Here is a 12,954-nt window from a genome sequence, read left to right as displayed (position 1 = left end):
CTTCCACTCACTTTCTCACAGCACTAGGGCCCATATTTATACTTTTTTAGCGCCGCATTTGCGTCATTTTTTGACGCAGAAAGAGCGGAAACTTGCAAAATACAATTGTATTTTGTAAGTTTGAGCCGTTTTTGCTTGAAAAAGCGGTGCAAATGCGGTGCTAAAAAAGTATAAATATGGGCCTAGGTCCTTTGTCAGGGTCTGAATCTGAATTCAACTAATTTGCCACTACAGGTTGAGACTCTTCTGTTTCAGTTTCAACTGTGGATCTCTCCAGACCCATCTCAGACAGAGAATTTGCTGTTTCAGGTTCTCTTTGATCCTTGACAGCTCTACTTACCTGCTCCTGTTGTCCCTCTGTCACCACTGGTACATCTGGGCCAGGTGTCATCACATCAAGAGGACACTCAATTCTGTGAGTATGGGAAGCATGTATCGAGTTAGGAAGACCTCCACATTTAACCCCTGTTGATATCACTGAGATGACATGATATGGTCTATACCAACGGGAATCCACATACATCTTCCTTACATCTCTCTTCAACAGGACCCAGTCATCTGGAAAGAGGTCATGGCACTGTTCCTGATGCATGCAAAAAGAACAGATGATGTATGGAATGCTGAACAAATCACACATTCACCCTCAGTCACAGATCTGGGTAAAATCCATTGTGTTTTTTTGCTTGCTATACCATTCCAGTTGGGACTCATATAATTGCAAATCAATCTTGACCCTGCTCCCCATGGGAACAGTCCAGCCCAAACTGCCAGGCCAGGCCCTCCCTGGACCAGAAACAAGCATCCAGGGACCAGTTTTGGGGTTCACCCCTTCTCAGCAGCGCTAGCTTGAATCCGGTGGCCTAGCAAGCATGGGACCTACATATGGACCTACCTTTCTCACTATGGGTAACAAATGCAAAAAGAACAGCTGATAGACGGAATGCTGAACAAATAAAACATTCGCCCAAGTCACAGATCTGGGTTAAATCCATCATTTGTTTGTTCATCATGCTATTCCAGTTTGGACCCAGCCATATTCTCCCAGTGGAAACAGTCCAACCTGAACTGCCAGGCAAGGTCCTCCATGGACTGGAAACAAACATCCTGGGACCAGTTTCGGGATATCACCCCATATCAGCCAGGCTAGTTTGAATCTGGTGGCATAGCGAGCACAGGACCCATATATAGGCATGTCCTTCCCGCTTCGGGTGACAAATGCAAAAAGAACAGATGATGGATGGAATGCTGAACAAATCAAATATTCACCCACAGTCACAGATCTGGGTCAAATCCATTGTTTTTACTCACCATGCCATTCCAATTTAGACCCAGTCATATGCAAATCAGTTTTGCACCCACTCCCCAAAGGAACAGCCCAGCCTAAACTCCCAGACTAGGTCCTACCTGACTGGAAACAAACATCCTGGGACCAGTTTTGGGGGCCACCCACTTCAGCCAGGCGAGCTTGAATCCAGTGACTTAGGGCCAGATGTAGCAAAGTTGGGAATTGCGACTTGCAATTTGCGAGTCGGAGCAACTCGCAAATTGCAAGTCTCAATTTCCAATGCAGAACGGTGTCTCCTTTAGTTTCGGTTTTTTTTCAGGGCAGGTAGTGGTCCCTTGGACCACTACCTACCCTGAAAAAATATTTGTGGGTCCATTCACAAAGTGGAAGGGGTCCCATGGGGACCCCTTCCAATTTGCTTGAAGTGGATGGTAACTGCGACACCATTTGCGACCGCATATGCGGTCGCAAATGGTATTGCATACCACTACGAATCGCAAATAGGAAGGGAACACCCCTTCCTATTGGCGATTCTGAAATGCATAATGCGAGTAGGTACCGACTCGCAATATGCATTTCTGCATAGGGAAACGCGATTAGCGAGTCGCAAACGGCAATTTTTGCCGTTTGCGAGTCGCTTTCCGTTTCCTGCATCTGGCCCATAGTGAGCACAGGACCTTTCCCACCTAGGGTGACAAATGCAAAAAGAACAGCTGATGGAAGGAATGTTGAACAAATCAAACATTAATCCTCAGTCACAGATCTAGGTTAAATCTATCGTTTTTATGCTCACCGTTGTAGGAAAGTACCATCTTGCCTGGCATGTTACCCCCATTTTTCACATGTATGTAAGTTTGTTTTTGCCTGTCTCACTGGGATCCTACTAACCAGGACCCCCGTTCTCATAGTTTGTGGCCTGAATGTGTGTACCTGTGTAGTGACTAACTGTGTCACTGAGGCTCTGCTAACAGAACCTCAGTGCTTATGCTCTCTCTGCCTTTAAAAATTGTCATTATAGGCTAGTGACCATTTTCACCAATTCTAACACTGGAACACCCTTATAATTCCCTAGTATATGATACCTAGGTTCCCAGGGTATTGGTGTTCCAGGAGATCCCTATGGGCTGCAGCATTTCTTTTGCCACCCATAGGAAGCTCAGACAAATCTAACGCAGGACTGCACCACAGCCTGAGTGAACTAATGCACACATTATTTCACAGCCATTTTACACTGCACTTAAGTAACTTATAAGTCACCTATATGTCTAACCCTCACTTAGTGAAGGTTAGGTGCACTAGCAAAGGTGCCCCCACATAGTTCAGGGTAATTTGCCCAGACTTTGTAAGTGCAGGGACACCATTGCACGCGTACACTACATATAGGTCAATACCTATATGTAGCTTCACAATGGTAACTCCGAATATGGCCATGTAACATGTCTAAGATCATGGAATTGTCCCCCCATTCCAAATCTGGTATTGGGGTGCCAATCCCATGCATTCCCGGGGCTCCACTATGAACCCTGGGTACTGTCAAAGCAGCTCTCTGGGGTTTTCTCTGCAGCTACCGCTGCCGCCAACCCACAGACAGGGTTCTACCCTCCTGGGGCCTGGGCAGCCCAGTCTCAGGAAGGCAGAACAAAGAATTTCCTCAGGGAGAGGGTGTTACACCCTCTCCCTTTGGAAATAGGTGTTGAGGTCTGGGGAGGAGTATCCTCCCCCAGCCTCTGGAAATGCTTTGAAGGGCACAGATGGTGCCCTCCTTGTGTAAGCCAGTCTACACCGGTTCAGGGAACCCCCAGTCCCTGGTCTGGCATGAAACTGGACAAAGGAAAGGGGAGTGACCACTCCCCTGTCCATCACCATCCCGGGGTGGTGCCCAGAGCTCCTCCAGTGTGTCCCAGACCTCTGCCATCTTGAATCCAGAAGTGTGAGGGCACAATGGAGGCCTCTGAGTGGCCAGTGCCAGCAGGTGACGTCAGAGACCCCTCCTGATAGGTGCATACCTGACTAGGTGGCCAATCCTCCTCTGAGGGCTATTGAGGGTCTCTCCTGTGGGCTTTTCCTCAGATAACTACTTGCAAGAATTCACCAGAGTTCCTCTGCATCTCCCTCTTTGACTTCTGCCAAGAATCAACCGCTGACTGCTCCAGGACGCCTGCAAAACTGCAACAAAGTAGCAAGAAGACTACCAGCGACATTGTAGCGCCTAATCCTGCCAGCTTTCTCGACTGTTTCCTGGTGGTGCATGCTCTGAGGGCTGTCTGCCTTCACCCTGAAGTGGAAGCCAAGAAGAAATCTCCCGTGGGTCAACTGAATCTTCCCTCTGCTCAAGCAGGCACCAAACTTCAGCATCACTGGTACTCTGGGACCCCTCTCATCTTGACGAGCATGGCCCCTGGAACACAGGCGGTAGACCCAAGTGACACAGACTGTCCAGTGGTCCAACTGTCAAAATTTGGAGGAGGTAAGTCCTTGCCTCCCCTCTACAGACAGTAATCCTGTGCACTGAGTTAACTGCAGCTGCTAGGGCTTCTGTGCACTTTTGCAAGGAATCCTTCATGCACAGCCTAGCCCAGGTCCCCAGCACTCCGTCCTTCATTGCTCAACTCCCTGAGTTGGCCTCTGGCTTCGTGAGACCCTCTTTTGTAGTGTTGAGATGACCGCCGTGCTCAGTCTTCTTGAACCCATGTTCAAGGACTTCTACGGGTGTTGCCTTCTTGTGCGCGGGCTCTCTGTGTTGCTGAGGGCCCCCTCCGTCTCCTCGCCCAAGTGGTGACATCCTGGTCCTTCCTGGGCCCAGGGAGCACCCTTTTTCTTTAACCACATCCTTTGCAGCTAGCAAGGCTTGTTTGTGGTCTTTCTCCAAGGAAACAATGCTGCATCCTCCAGCACTCTGTGGGATATGTTCTGCACAAAGGAGAAGTTCCCAGCGCCTTTCGTTGTTGCAGAATCTTCAGCTTCTTTCATCCGGAGGCAGACATTGTGCACTTTCATCAGGGGTTTAGTGGGCTCCTGCCGCCCCTGGACACTTTCACGACTCTTGGACTTGGTCCCCTTCCTTTGCAGGTCCTCAGGCCCAGGAATACATCGTCAGTGCTTTGCAGCCTTTTGTGGTCTTTGCAGAATCCTCTATCACGAGTTTAGTGTGTTTGGGGAAAGTAGTAATCCTTTATTCCTACTTTTCAGGGTCTTGGGGTGGGGTATCTTGGACACCCTTAGTGTTTTCTTACACTCTCAGCAACCCTCTACACACTACACTAGCCTAGGGGTCCATTTGTGGTTCGCATTCCACTTTCAGAGTATATGGTTTGTATTACCCCTAGGTCTATTGCATCCTATTGTATTCTACAGTGTTTGCACTATTTTTCTAACTCTTAACTTACCTGATTTTGGTTTGTGTGTATATTTTGTGTATTTTACTTACCTCCTAAGGGAGTATATCCTCTGAGATATTTTTGGCACATTGTCACTAAAATAAAGTACCTTTATTTTTAGTAACCCTGACTATTGTGTTTCTTATAAGATAGTACCTATATGATTTAAGTGGTATAGTAGGAGCTTTGGATGTCTCCTAGTTCAGCCTAAGATGCTCTGCTATAGTTACCTCTATCAGCCTAATCTGCTAGAACACTACTTATCTACTAATAAGGGATAACTGGAACTGGCACAAGGTGTAAGTACCATCAGGTATCCACTATAAGCCAGGCCAGTCTCCTACATTGGTGGTACAGTGGTGGGATAAGTACTTGTAACTGCTTTACCCCCTTGTCATTGGTGCTTTTTATAGGAAAAACATATTCCAAATACAAATATACACAGTTAACCTAAACAGTGTAATTCTCTTTCTGAAAACTTTCAAAAAAGTTTCCAAAGGTTTTGAAAAGTTTTAAAACGTTTTTCTCTTTTCTCTAAAATGTTTCTAAACCTTTTTCTCACTATCCTAAACTCCTTCTTGCAACTATGTCTGTAGTAGAGGCCACTCCCAAGGTTGGCCAGACAACTTATGGCAATTTAAACTTTAAAAGTTTGATGTGTCTCTGCATAGAAAGAAGTTTAAGCATTGGTAAGAACCCTACCAAAGATCTCCTCCTTAGCCTTCTCCTAGAAAGTGACCAGAACCAGTCTGGCCCATCCCATGATTAGGAGGTAGAGGGGGAGGCTACCCAGGTAGAATCAGGGGAGGGCCCTGAGGACTCTGGGGAGGGTTCCTCCAAAGACCTGTAAGCTAACAGGCCATCTAGTGAAGCTGGTAGTGGGAGGGGGTCACACATCAGTAGGGCACCTTTCGCTCCAAAAGGCCAGGTAACTAGAGTTCAGCCAGTTAAAGACAGGTCCACTTCTGCCAACTCCCACATCACCTCTGTGTCAGAGCATTCCCAAGCCTCCTACCCTGAGGATAACACCCTAGACAGGGAACTCCGAAAGCTGAGGTTGGAAGATGCTAGACCGAAGCTGAGACAGTAGCAGTTAGCCTTAGACAGCGAGTCTCTAGATGAAGAGAGGGAAGGACAGAAGTTGGGATTAGTTCCCCGTGGTGGCAGCAGCAGTGTTCTTGATAATCATCCTGTAAGAGAAACAGATTCAAGAAACCTGCACAAATTTGTCCCCCCTTACAAGGAGGGGGGTGACATAAACAAGTAGTTTACTGCACTTGAGAGGGCCTGTATGGTACAGTTGGTCCCTCAAAGGCATTGGGCTGCTATCCTGTGGCTATCTTTCACTGGTAAGGGTATGGATAGGCTCCTTACTGTCAGAGAAAGTGATGCCAACAACTACAAAGTTTTAAAAGATGCACTCTTAGATGGATTTGGCTTAACCACTGAACAATACAGGATAAAGTTCAGAGATACCAGAAAATAGTCCTCTCAAGACTGGACAGACTTTGTAGACTGTTCAGTGAAGGGCTTGGAGGCATGGTTACATGGCAGTAAGGTGACTGACTATGAAAGCCTATATAATCTTATTCTGAGAGAGCATATTTTGGATAATTGTGTGTCTGATTTGTTACATCAGTACTTGGTAGACTCAGATCTGACCTCTCCCCAAGAATTGGGAAAGAAGGCAGACAAATGGGTCAGAACCATGGTGAGCAGAAAAGCTGATACAGGTGGTGACAAGGATGGCAAGAAGAAGGATGGTAAGACTTCTGACAAGGGTGGGGACAAAGATAAAAAGCAGCCTGAGTCTTCATCAGGCCCACAAAAATGCGCTGGCAGAGGTGCGTCCAAATCCTCTTCTAATAATCAAAATAAGCCATGGTGTAATTTATGTAAAAGTAAAGGCCACTGGCCAAGTGATTCCACTTGTCCAAAGAAAAATACCAAGGCTCCCACTACCACAACCCCAACTGCGGCCTCTAGTCCTCCTAGTAATAGCAGTGGTGGTGGGAAGAATACTACAACTAGCCACTCAAAGGATGTAGCAGGGCTCGCCATTGGTAATGTAGTTGGGGTTGGTCTTGTTAGGGAGACCACAGAGGCTGTTTTAGTCTCTGATGGTGGTATTGACTTTGCCACCTTAGTTGCTTGTTCCCTTAATGTGGGTAAGTACAAGCATCTTCCCCTAATAAATGGTGTTGAGGGTGAGGAGCCAGTGTCACTATGGTGATTGAGAAACTGGTTCACCCTGATCAACACCTACTTGGTCAGCAGTAACAAGTGACTGATGCTCATGACAACACTTTTAGCCACCCCATGGCAGTTTTGAATCTCAACTGGGGGGGGGGGGGTACTAGTCCAAAGAAAGTTGTGGTAGCCACTGATTTACCTGTAGACTGCTTACTAGGCAATGATTTGGAGACATCAGCTTGGGCTGAAGTGGAGTTGGAGGCTCATGCAGCAATGCTGGGCATTCCAGGGCATATCTTTGCTCTCACAAGGGCTCTGGCCCAGAGGCAAAGAGGACAGGGAAGCTTGGGTCCTGGGACAAAGGACCAAGTGCTCCCAAAAGCTACGGGTAGAAAGGGTAAATCCTTACCCACTATCCCTCCCTCTCCAGAAGATTCCCCTTTTGAGGAATAGGAATCCTCTCCCTGTGCAGAACCTACACCAGATGAGCTGTCAGCAGACACTGCTGAGCTTTTGGGTGCAGAGGGGCGTGCTAGGGAATAGATGAGTGTGGCACATCAGACCTGTCCCACACTAGAGGGTTTAAGACAGCAAGCTGTCAAACAGCAGAATGGGGATATCATTGATAGCCATAAAATCTATTGGGAAGATAACCTCTTCTATACTGAGTCAAGGGACCCCAAACCTGGAGTTGCCAGGAGATTGGCCATCCCTTTGCAGTATAGCGAGTTTCTTCTGACTTTGGCACATGATATTCCTTTGGGCATTTAGGCCACAGCAAAACTTGGGACAGAATTGTGCTATTGCTGCACTCGCCTCACATGTCAGAGGACACAAATGAGTTTTGTTGATCCTGTTTGACCTGCCAAGCCAGTGACAAGACTGGTGGCACACCTAAGGCCCCCTTAATTCCACTTCCACTGTTTGGGGTACCCTTTAAAGGGGTAGGGGTTGACACAGTTGCCCCCCTTGACCCTCCAACAGCTTCAGGCAATAGATTTATCTTTGTGGTAGTGGACCATGTCACTAGTTATCCTGAAGCTATACCCTTAAGGACCACTACAGCTCCTGTAGTGGAAAAAGACCTCCTGGGAATCTTTTCCAGATTGGGTTTTCCTTAGGAAGTGGTGTCAGACAGAGATAGTAACTTCATGTCTGCATACCTCAAAGCTATGTGGAAGGAGTGTGGTGTAACTTACACGTTCACTACTCCTTATCATCCACAGACAAATGGTCTGGTTGAGAGGTTTAATAAAACTCTCAAAGGTATGATCATGGGACTCCCTGAAAAACTCAGAAGGAGATGGGATGTCCTGTTGCCATGCCTCCTTTTTGCTTACAGGGAGGTACCCCAAAAAGGAGTGGGCTTCAGCCCTTTTGAACTCCTCTTTGGGCACCCTGTAAGAGGTCCCCTTGTTCTTGTGAAGGAGGGTTGGGAACAACCTTTACAAGCTCCCAAGCAAGACATTGTGGACTATGTACTTGGCCTAAGATCCAGAATGGCTGAGTACATGGAAAAGGCCAGTAAAAACCTCCAGGCAAGCCAAGAGCTCCAAAAGCAATGGCATGACTAGAAGGCTGTCCTGACTCAGTACCACCCAGGACAGAAGATGTGGGTATTGGAGCCTATGGCCCCAAGAGCACTCCAGGACAAATGGAGTGGACCCCATCTCATTGTTGAAAAGAAAGGTGAGGTCACCTATTTGGTAGACCTGGGCACTGCCAGGAGTCCCCTTAGGGTGCTCCATGTCAATCGCCTAAAACCTTATTATGACAGGGCTGACCTAACCCTGCTCATGGCAATTGATGAGGGGCAGGAAGAAGAAAGTGACCCTCTCCCTGACCTCTTCTCCACCATTGAAGCTGATGGCTTAGTGGAGGGAGTGATGCTTGCAGATTGCCTTACTGCTGAGCAGAAGGACAACTGCATAAATCTCCTAGACCAGTTCTCTGACCTCTTCTCACTGATACCAGGTACAACTACCTAGTGTGAGCACACAATCAACACTGGAGACAGTTTACCTGTCAAAAGTAAGATTTATAGGCAGCCTGACCATGTCAGAGACTGCATAAAACAAGAGGTACAGAAAATGCAAGATCTGGGAGTGATTGAGCCTTCTGAGAGCCCATGGGCTAGCCCAGTGGTGCTTGTCCCTAAACCTCATACTAAAGATGGTAAAAAGGGAGTTAGGTTTTGTGTTGACTATAGAGGACTCAATCAGGTAACCAAAACTGATGCTCACCCTATACCCAGGGCAGATGAGCTCATAGATACACTGGTTTCTGCCAAGTATCTAAGCACTTTTGACTTCACTTCAGGGTATTGGCAGATTAAGTTGTCAGAAGATGCTAAACCTAAAACAACATTTTCCACCATTGGAGGGCACTAACAGTTCACTGTTAAGCCCTTTGGTTTGAAAAATGTACCTGCCACTTTTCAGAGGTTGGTGAATACAGTCCTGCAAGGATTGGAAGCCTTTAGTACAGTATATCTAGATGATATAGCTGTCTTTAGCTCCACCTGGGATGATCACCTGGTCCACCTATGGAAGGTTTTGGAGGCCCTGCAAAAGGCAGGCCTCTCTATCAAGGCTTCAAAGTGCCAGACAGGGCAGGGGAAAGTGGTTTATCTGGGCCACCTGGTAGGTGGGGAACAGATTGCACCACTGCAGGGGAAGATCCAGACCATTATGGAATGGGCTCCCCCTACAACTCAAACCCAGGTGAGAGCCTTCTTAGGCCACACAGGGTACTATAGGAGGTTCATTAAGAACTATGGCTCCATTGCAGCCCCTCTTAATGACCTCACCAGCAAGCAGATGCCTAAAAAGGTATTGTGGACAGTTAGCTTTCAAGAGGCTTTTGATGAGCTAAAACAGGCCATGTGTTCTGCACATGTCCTAAAAAGCCCTTCTTATTCCAAGAAATTCATAGTCCAGACTGATGCTTCTGAATTAGGGGTAGGGACAGTTCTATCACAGCTTAACACTGAGGGCCAGGATCAACCTGTTTCTTTTATCAGCAGGATGTTGACCCCCTAGAGAAAAGCGTTGGTCTGCCACAGAGAGGGAGGCCTATGCTGTGGTCTGGGCACTGAAAAAGTTGAGACCATATCTGTTTGGTACTCACTTTATTGTTCAGACAGACCACAAACCTCTAATATGGCTTAAACAAATGAAAGGTGAAAACCCTAAATTGTTGAGGTGGTCTATCTCCCTACAGGGAATGGACTATACAGTGGAACATAGAGTACCCACTCCAATACAGATCGACTCTCCAGATATTTCCACTTAGACAATGAAGACTCATCTGTGCAAGGTTAGCCTTATTGTCCCTCGTTTTGGGGGGGCGTTTTGTAGGAAAGTACCATCTTGCCTGGCATGTTACCCCCATTTTTCACATGTATGTAAGTTTGTTTTTGCCTGTCTCACTGGGATCCTACTAACCAGGACCCCAGTGCTCATAGTTTGTGGCCTGAAAGTGTGTATCTGTGTAGTGACTAACTGTGTCACTGAGGCTCTGCTAACCAGAACCTCAGTGCTTACGCTCTCTCTGCTATTAAAGTTGTCACTGTAGGCTAGTGACCATTTCACCAATTCTAATTGGCACACTGCAACACCCTTATAATTCCCTAGTATATGGTACATAGGTACCCACGGTATTGGTGTTCCAGGAGATCCCTATGGGCTGCAGCATTTCTTTTGCCACCCATAGGGAGCTCAGACAAATCTTACACAGGACTACCACTGTAGCCTGAGTGAAATAACGCACACGTTATTTCACAGCCATTTTACACTGCACTTAAGTAACTTATAAGTCAATTATGTGTCTAACTCTCACTTAGTGAAGGTTAGGTGGAAAGTTACTAAGTGTGAGGGCACCCTTTGTGAGAAGGTAGCCTCTTTCTAGCCTTGTTACCCCCACTTTTGGCCTGTTTGTGAGTGTATGTCAGGGTGTTTGTCACTGTTTTCACTGTCTCACTGGGTTCCTGATAGCCAGGCCTCAGTGCTCATAGTGAAAACACTATGTTTTCAGTATGGTTGTTATGTGTCACTGGGATCCTGCTGGTCAGGACCCCAGTGCTCATAGGTTTGTGGCCTATATGTATGTGTCACTGGGACCCTGTCACACAGGGCCCCAGTGCTCATAGGTGTGCATGTATATGTTCCCTGTGTGGTGCCTAACTGTCTCACTGAGGCTCTGCTAACCAGAACCTCAGTGGTTATGCTCTCTCATTACTTTCAAATTGTCACTAACAGGCTAGTGACCATTTTTACCAATTTACATTGGCTTACTGGAACACCCTTATAATTCCCTAGTATATGGTACTGAGGTACCCAGGGTATTGGGGTTCCAGGAGATCCCTATGGGCTGCAGCATTTCTTTTGCCACCCATAGGGAGCTCTGACAATTCTTACACAGGCCTGCCACTGCAGCCTGAGTGAAATAACGTCCACGTTATTTCACAGCCATTTTACACTGCACTTAAGTAACTTATAAGTCACCTATATATCTAACCTTTACCTGGTAAAGGTTAGGTGCAAAGTTACTTAGTGTGAGAGCACCCTGGCACTAGCCAAGGTGCCCCCACATTGTTCAGAGCCAATTCCCTGAACTTTGTGAATGCGGGGACACCATTACACGCGTGCACTACATATAGGTCACTACCTATATGTAGCTTCACAATGGTAACTCCGAATATGGCCATGTAACATGTCTATGATCATGGGATTGCCCCCTCTAGGCCATCCTGGCATAGTTGGCACAATCCCATGATCCCAGTGGTCTGTAGCACAGACCCTGGTACTGCCAAACTGCCCTTCCTGGGGTTTCACTGCAGCTGCTGCTGCTGCCAACCCCTGAGACAGGCAGCTGCCCTCCTGGGGTCCAGCCAGGTCTGACCCAGGATGGCAGAACAAAGAACTTCCTCTGAGAGAGGGTGTGACACCCTCTCCCTTTGGAAAATGGTGTGAAGGCAGGGGAGGAGTAGCCTCCCCCAGCCTCTGGAAATGCTTTGTTGGGCACAGAGGTGCCCAATTCTGCATAAGCCAGTCTACACCGGTTCAGGGACCCCTTAGCCCCTGCTCTGGCGCGAAACTGGACAAAGGAAAGGGGAGTGACCACTCCCCTGACCTGCACCTCCCCTGGGAGGTGTCCAGAGCTCCTCCAGTGTGCTCCAGACCCCTGCCATCTTGGAAACAGAGGTGCTGCTGGCACACTGGACTGCTCTGAGTGGCCAGTGCCACCAGGTGACGTCAGAGACTCCTGCTGATAGGCTCCTTCAGGTGTTAGTAGCCTATCCTCTCTCCTAGGTAGCCAAACCCTCTTTTCTGGCTATTTAGGGTCTCTGTCTCTGGGGAAACTTCAGATAACGAATGCATGAGCTCAGCCGAGTTCCTCTGCATCTCTCTCTTCACCTTCTGATAAGGAATCGACCGCTGACCGCGCTGGAAGCCTGCAAACCTGCAACATAGTAGCAAAGACGACTACTGCAACTCTGTAACGCTGATCCTGCCGCCTTCTCGACTGTTTTCCTGCTTGTGCATGCTGTGGGGGTAGCCTGCCTCCTCTCTGCACCAGAAGCTCCGAAGAAATCTCCCGTGGGTCGACGGAATCTTCCCCCTGCAACCGCAGGCACCAAAAAGCTGCATTACCGGTCCCTTGGGTCTCCTCTCAGCACGACGAGCGAGGTCCCTCAAATCCAGCGACTCTGTCCAAGTGACCCCCACAGTCCAGTGACTCTTCAGCCCAAGTTTGGTGGAGGTAAGTCCTTGCCTCACCTCGCTGGGCTGCATTGCTGGGAACCGCGACTTTGCAGCTACTCCGGCCCCTGTGCACTTCCGGCGGAAATCCTTCGTGCACAGCCAAGCCTGGGTCCACGGCACTCTAACCTGCATTGCACGACTTTCTAAGTTGGTCTCCGGCGACGTGGGACTCCTTTGTGCAACTTTGGCGAGCACCGTTTCACGCATCCTTGTAGTGCCTGTTTCTGGCACTTTTCCGGGTGCTACCTACTTCAGTGAGGGCTCTTTGTCTTGCTCGACGTCCCCTCTCTCTTCAGGTCCAATTTGCGACCTCCTGGTCCCTCCTGGGCTCCAG

The sequence above is a fragment of the Pleurodeles waltl genome, chromosome 1_2 (assembly GCF_031143425.1).
Source record: "Pleurodeles waltl isolate 20211129_DDA chromosome 1_2, aPleWal1.hap1.20221129, whole genome shotgun sequence".
NCBI classification, from domain to species: Eukaryota; Metazoa; Chordata; class Amphibia; order Caudata; family Salamandridae; genus Pleurodeles; species Pleurodeles waltl.
This window is presented reverse-complemented; position numbering follows the sequence as displayed.